Source organism: Akebia trifoliata, chromosome 9 (assembly GCF_017979445.1).
Source record: "Akebia trifoliata isolate Shusen 1 chromosome 9, ASM1797944v1, whole genome shotgun sequence".
NCBI lineage: Eukaryota > Viridiplantae > Streptophyta > Magnoliopsida > Ranunculales > Lardizabalaceae > Akebia > Akebia trifoliata.
Genome location: NC_141383.1, coordinates 24,805,235 through 24,812,024, shown reverse-complemented (window position 1 = coordinate 24,812,024; position 6,790 = coordinate 24,805,235). Strand labels below are relative to the sequence as shown.

The 6,790-nt window shown below is 35.9% G+C and overlaps 1 pseudogene across 1 annotated transcript; it reads left to right on the top strand.

Moving 5' to 3' along the window:
• The first annotated feature begins 1,128 nt into the window (after positions 1-1,128).
• LOC147394938 (uncharacterized) lies at positions 1,129-5,360 on the top strand (annotated as a pseudogene). The gene is made up of 2 exons (XR_015181320.1): positions 1,129-4,014; positions 4,142-5,360. The product of XR_015181320.1 is annotated as an uncharacterized LOC147394938 (transcript).
• The last annotated feature ends 1,430 nt before the right edge of the window (positions 5,361-6,790 follow it).

The window sequence follows — 6,790 nt, the reverse complement described above, 5'->3', positions numbered from 1 at the left end:
CGTTGATTTATTATGTTAATCCTTTATTTGGAGAATTTTACAATTATTTTTTTAAATATAAATTTTTGTGACTATGACCAGGATGACTTGCTCGGGTCATCTCATAAGCGAACAAATCGATGTGATGGATTATTCATATGCCTTCTGTATCCCATGTGATGATCACAACTTATCACATGGTTCAAGAATTTATTTTCAGTTTCTTATCTTTTATTTTATTTTCTATATATTATCTAATATCTTGTGTACACAGCCCGATGTGTTTGAACTCCAATAAAAATGTGCCACATAGACACCTAACGTTTGTTATAGGAACGGTGCATTGTTCTGGATAAGGACTCATTACTTTGGAGTAAGATTCCAGAAGGGTGTCTCGTACCCAACCAAGGTTAGGTGGCATCTCATTTTATGTCACATGGCATTTTTGGGGGCCAATTGACATTACGAATATGTGATTCATTTATATGATTTTTTATATCCATAGGGGTAGTAGATAAAAAAAAAAAGCCTCATGGCAGACAATGGGGCGTGCCACCTGACCTTGATTATGTAGAGGACACCCTTCTAGATCCCTATTCATTACTTTAACCCATATTTTTGTGGGATAGAAGAAAAACAAAAGAAAAGAGTAAAACCTTTTCACGTGGCATTGCTCACTGGAAAATTTTAATACTTTTGTGGTACGTTTCACTATTTTTGCTCACAGACTCTGTAATAACAAGGGTAGTTTTGTAAACTAGAAATATTGCCAATCAACACACGTGGGTACACATGATTGGTTGATCCCAGATTTTTGTGAGAAAAAAAAAAAAAAAGTCCTGTCTTTTTCACATAAGTGAGTGCTGATTTTCTAGCTCAGCTAGATAGAATAACTTACTAACGTGGCATGTGTAAGAACCGTAGATATTTTTGTCTGGATAGAAAATATATAATTAAGGAAAACAACAAAAAAGAGAGTATATATAAGAAGTACGAAAAGGGTATTGGCTATATATATCACAAGTTTGAGTCTGTTCTGTCACACCCACAGCCATGGCCTATATCACAAATATTTCTTCCTTGCATTTTTACTTCTGTTAGTTTTTCTTGCAAAACTACATTTGAATCAGAAACTGAAGTTCTCCTTAAATGGAAAGCCAATCTCCAAAGTCAACATCATCTTTAAGTTCATGGACAATACATCCTAACAGTACTACTGCACCAAGCCCATGCAAATGGCTCGGGATAGCTTGTAACAAGGTTGGAAGCGTAATTGAAATAAACCTTTCGAACATGGGTTTACAAGGTAAGCTTGATCACTTAAATTTCTCTTTTTTCCCAAATCCTGTCCATCTAAATCTAAGTGAGAATGGACTCACAGGTACCATCCCCATGCACATTGGTACACTTTCAAAACTCACTACCCTTGATCTTTCTCAAAATCGATTATCTGGTCTAATCCCTCCATCTTTTTGTAATTTGAGCAAACTTACCATTGTCGACCTTTCTCAAAATTCTCTTTCAAGACGAATCCGTTCTGACATTGCTACTTTGAGCAACTTAGTAAAATTGGATCTTTCTCAAAATTCTCTTTCTGGATCAATCCCTCCAAACATTGGTGCTTTAAGGAATTTAGTCTATTTGAGCCTTTTTGAAAATCAATTATCTGGTCCCATCCCTCCATCTTTTTGTAATTTGAGCAAACTTACCATTGTCTACCTTACTCAAAATCTCTCTCTGGACCAATCCCTCCAAACATTGGTGCTTTAAGGAATTTAGCCGATTTGGAACTTTTTCAAAATTCTCTTTCTGGACCAATCCCTCCAAACATTGGTGCTTTGAGGAACTTAGTCAATTTGATCCTTTATGAAAATCAATTATCTGGTCTCATCCCCCCATCTTTTGGTAATTTGAGCAAACTTACCACATTATACCTTTATCAAAATTCTCTTTCTGGATCAATCCCTCCAAACATTGGTGTTTTAAGGAACTTAGTCAATTTGAGCCTTCAAGAAAATCAATTATCTGGTCCTATCCCCCCATCTTTTGGTAATTTGAGCAAACTTTCCATCTTATACCTTTATCAAAATTCTCTTTCTGGACCAATCCCTCCAAACATTGGTGCTTTAAGGAACTTAGTCGATTTGGAACTTGATGAAAATTCTCTTTCTGGACCAATCCCCCCATCTTTTGGAAATTTGAGCAAGCTTACCACATTACACCTTTATCAAAATTCTCTTTCTGGACCAATCCCTCCTAACATTGGTGCTTTGAGGAATTTAGTCGATTTGCGCCTTTTTCAAAATCGATTATCTGGTTCATTACCTCAAGATATTGGAAATCTTTCATCTCTCTCTATTCTCGATTTGTCTGATAACAACTTATTGGGCTACTTACCACAACAAGTGTGTAAAAGCGGGTCATTAAAACGTTTCATTGCAAAAAACAACTACTTCATTGGTCCGATTCCAAAAAGCTTGGTAAATTGCACAAGCTTATTTCGAGTTCGACTTGAAGGGAACCAACTCAATGGAAGTTTATCCCTAGACTTTGGATTGTATCCAAATTTGAATTATATCGATTTGAGTTACAACAGATTGTCTGGTGTTCTCTCACCAAATTGGGGAGATTGCCAAAATCTGACAGCCTTGAAAATCCATGGTAATAGGATTGATGGTAGGATACCAAAGGAATTAGGCAAATTAACTCAATTACAAGTGCTCGATCTTTCTTCAAACCTACTTGTAGGGGAGATACCAAGGGAGTTGAGTAGGATGTCTGATATGTACAAGTTGAGCTTGAATGATAACCAACTTTTGGGCGAAGTACCATTGCAAATTGGAAACTTATCCAAGTTGATATTCCTGGACCTCTCGATGAATAAGCTGAGTGGAAAGATTCCAGAGCAATTGGGCACTTGCTCGAATTTGATATTTTGAGTTTGAGCAAAAACAATTTCACAGGAAACATCCCATATCAGATTGGCAATTTGAGAGCCTTACAGGAATTACTAGACCTTAGTCTAAATTCATTCACTGGGAAGATATCACCACAATTGGGAAATCTGATTATGTTAGTAAGCTTGAATCTTTCCCATAATAAACTCATTGGTTCCATTCCTCTTTCCTTAAGTGATATGGTCAGTTTGTCATCCATCGATTTTTCAAATAATGAGTTAGAGGGTCCTCTTCCGGATAGCAAAACTTTTCGAAACGCTTCACTTGAGGCATTCAGTAATAATAAAGGTTTATGCAGTGAATTTGGTCCCTTGCCGCCTTGCAATCGATCTAAAAATATGGGTGCTCGAAAAAATATACACAAATTGCTTGTCGTCATTGTTGGCTCACTCCTAGGCACATTGGTTCTTATTCTAGTCGGCGTTTTCTATCTTTTTCGTCGACGAATAAATCTGAGAAGGATAAAGAAGATGGATATTACATTAAGAAGTGGGGATATTTGCAATATGGAATTATGATGGAAAGGTTGTATACGAAGACATAATCGAAGCCACATAAGATTTCGATGAAAAAATATTGTATCGGGGTGGGAGGACATGGACGAGTTTACAAGGCAAAGTTATCAAGTCATGTTTTAGCTATAAAGAAGCTTTGTACACAGGAAGACGAGGAGTTTGACGATATGAAGAGTTTTGCGAATGAAATACAAGTTTTAATAGAAATTCGACATCGAAACATTGTGAAACTTTACGGGTTTGCTCTCACAAAAGACACACGTTTTTGGTTTACGAATATATGGAAAGGGGTAGCCTAGATAAAATTCTTTGCAATGAGGAAAGAGCAATGGAATTAGATTGGGGTAAGAGAGTGAATATCATCAATGGTGTAGCTCATGCTATATCTTACATGCATCATGACTGCACTCCGCCTATCATTCATCGAGACATATCAAGCAAAAACATTTTATTGGATTCAGAATTTGAGGCTTGTGTCTCTGATTTTGGCATTGCTAGGCTTTTAAAGCTAGATTCATCGTTATGGACTACAGTTGCAGGCACATATGGTTATATCGCTCCAGGTAAGTTTCTACTACAAACTCTTTGTACTTCTTTACTGTGAAATTTTTGAAGTTCAAATCAAACAACCTTCTTTATTTCAGCTTAAATACATTTGTTTTTTTTGTGTGTGTGTGTGTGTGTGTGCAGAGCTTGCAAGCACAATGGTTGTGACTAAAAAATGTGATGTTTATAGCTTTGGAGTATTGGCTTTAGAAGTGATCATGGGGAGGCATCCCGGGGAACTTATATCGTCTTTATGGTCTACAAGTGATCCAACAATAATGCTAAAAGATGTGTTAGATCCGCGACTTTCACCTCCTGCTGATCGACGGATTGAAGAAAAAATTGTCTCTTTATTGATGCTGGCTTTTACTTGTATTAATGCTAATCCACAATCTCGGTCAACCATGCATTCGGTGTCTCAGAATCTACTTTCTATGAACTAAATTTTCAATTTTTCTTTCAACCTTTTGAATCAGCCAAATAATTGATCACCAAATAGTGTTCAATGGGCAGAAAACATTCACCCACTCAACTCTGTCCCCAGATCATTAAACAAAATTTAGTTCTGTTGAGAATTGGGTATCATGGTGATCCAACCCAACTCAGTATCAAACTGACAATTGTGAAGTATCTCCATCTTCCTTCTGGATCCTTTTGAGAAAGTCTTCCTGAGCAGGTAACTTATCCTTTTGACAAGTCAACTCTGTCACCCACCCAATATGGAGGGCCTTACATAATTAACATATATTTGCTTTGTGTTTCACCTTGTACCTGAAATTGACAAAGTGAAATATGTGTATGTGTGTGTGTGTGTGAGAGAGAGACAGAGAGAGAGAGTTGAAATACAAACAGTGTGTTCAAAGATGGGGTGGTTGTTAAGTGGGAGACATTTTCAAACCCAAAATCCTTTTTAGTCTGTAATTCATCCTATTTTATTGTTGGTTAGTTAATTAAATACCATGAGATAATGGTAAGAGTGTCTTGTTTTCTTAAATCTCTCTTGAAGAATATATATAGAAGAGAGTTTGTTATTGTTGTTTACTGTCTATCTGTTTGAAGAGATGGGGGGTGGTGGTCTTGCCATTCTCCTCCTATTTCACTTGATGATGCTTCCTGATCTTTCTTCTTCACTTCCCTTATGCACCAACTCAAGTGGGCCTCTCTCTCCATCTTCTTTTTGTATATATTTAATTTTTTTTATTTGCAATTCTTTTTTGGCTGATCTCCCAAGTGAGGTTCATTTTTTTTTTTTTAGGTTGTTTTAGTTCCTTGTGTACTTATTCAAGTGGGTTTCTTTTCTCTACCTTTAATTTCATTTATTTATCTTTAATTTTCATTTTTGTGCCTGATCTCCCAAGTGAGTTTTTTTCTTCTTTTTTAGGTTGTTTTAGTTCCTTGTGTACTTATTCAAGTGGGTTTCTTTTCTCTACCTAATTTCATTCATTTATTAATCTTTAATTTTCATTTTTGTGCTGCAATTATTTTGTTGAATTCTCAAATTTTTTTAATTATTAAAATAGGTCAACGACTCCTATGGCCTTCTGTCCTTACAATGGGAATGTTTGTTGTGATTCGGCCGAGGATGCACAACTTCAGAAACGAATTTCAATCCATTACTGTCTCTGATCCTTCACGTGCTTCTCTTCTGAAATCCATCCTATATGCGATAAGACTTCGCTCCCCAATAATTATGATTAAAAGCTGCCTATGGATTTCTTAATTACGAATTCTACACGAATTGATAACTAATACTTCCCTCGATTGGATTGAAATTTTACGTGATCTTATATCGATTAAGTCAGCCTTGTTTGATAGACCCCATGGATTCTATTATAATTTTAAGTGCCTTTTGGTTTGAGGTGTAAGCCTTAATTATTTTTAGGTTTCAACCTTATGCTTCAAGGTGTTTTAAAATAAGCCTCATCATGAGGCCTTAAGGCATAAGCCTCAGACGCCTTTGAAACACTTATTCGAACCTGTGAAAAAAAACATGATCGCACAAAAAACAAGGATTTACGTGGTTCGGCAGTGTGTCTATGTCCATGGAACAAAACAAGAAAAATCACTATATTCACGTAAGTTTTACAGCCCTAGAGATCTCTATTTATATAACCGAGAGTTACCAAAATGTGTAGAACTCCCTAAAACAGAAACCCCCCCACAATAGAGAACCCTAAGAAAATATTACACGATTTCCCTTTTCGTATCCCTTAAAAATTTGGGTCGGGAGCGCTGCCCCCTTCACCCCTGCAGCTCTGGGTAGCACAACAAAGTACAAGACATTTAATTGGTTATATAATCTCACTATTTTCATAATTTCACTTATTAATATCATCACTTGACTTCAAACTTTCAAATAAATGGAGTTATATATGGACGGAAACCTTAAGAGGTCTATAAAACTAACAATAAATAAATCCAACTTCGACTAGTGCGTAAGCAAAATGCAACTCTACAAGTTTTAGAACATGTCAATGAACATCACTACAAAAGTGCTAGACTTACCTCTTCTCTTTGTCGAATCTCGAGAACATGATTCAAGGTTTACCGACTCTTTTCTCATTGAAATTGTTTAAATGGTACATAGATGTTTAATAATTTAGTTATTGTCTTTCCAAAGAAAATCTGTTAGTTTTTCGTTTATGTCGCCTTTGGGAAGAATGCTAATCCATCATGAATGTGAGGTTAATAGCCTAATATGCTAAATGTTTCCCCTATCAAACAATTACTCTTGTTTTTTATGCATTTTTATTCGTTTGGCAACTTTTCTTATTTGCTAATTTTTAGATTCAC